The 568-nt window shown below is 48.6% G+C and overlaps 1 non-coding gene across 1 annotated transcript; it reads right to left on the bottom strand.

Moving 5' to 3' along the window:
* Nucleotides 1-262: 262 nt before the first annotated feature.
* TRNAW-CCA (transfer RNA tryptophan (anticodon CCA)) lies at nucleotides 263-334 on the bottom strand. The gene has a single exon. It is a non-coding gene; the product is annotated as a tRNA-Trp (tRNA).
* Between the last annotated feature and the right edge of the window lie 234 nt (nucleotides 335-568).

Below are 568 nucleotides of genomic sequence, written 5' to 3'. Positions count from 1 at the left end.
CAGGCCTCCCTGTCCATCACCATCTCCCGGAGTTTACTCAAACTCATGTCCATTGAGTCAGTGATGCTATCCAACCATCTCATCTTCTTTCGTCTCCTTCTCCCACATTCAATCTCTCCCAGCAACAAAGTGAAAGTGAAGTCGCTCAGTCATGTTCAGCTCTTTGTGACCCCATGGACTGCAGCCTACCAGGCTCCTCTGTCCATGAGATTTTCCAGGCGAGAATACTGGAGTGGGCTGCCATTTCCTTCTCCAGGGGATCTTCCCAACCCAGGGGTCGAACCTGGGTCTCCTGCATTGGAAGCAGATGCTTTACCATCTGAGCCACCAGGGAAGTCTCCAGGGTCTTCTCAAATGAGTCAGCTCTTTGCATCAGGTAGGTGGCCAAAGTATTGGAGTTTCGGCTCCAACATCAGTTCTTCCAATGAATGTTCTGACTGATTTCCTTTAGGATGGACTGGTTGGATCTCCTTTGCAGTCCAAGGGACTCAAGAGTCTTCTCTAACATCACAGTTCAAAAGCATCAATTCTTCAGCACTCAGGTTTCTTTATAGTCCAACTCTCACAT

The sequence above is a fragment of the Ovis aries genome, chromosome 1 (assembly GCF_016772045.2).
Source record: "Ovis aries strain OAR_USU_Benz2616 breed Rambouillet chromosome 1, ARS-UI_Ramb_v3.0, whole genome shotgun sequence".
NCBI lineage: Eukaryota > Metazoa > Chordata > Mammalia > Artiodactyla > Bovidae > Ovis > Ovis aries.
The sequence above is the reverse complement of the archived record's forward strand: the minus strand, read 5'-3'. Positions and strand labels throughout refer to the sequence as shown.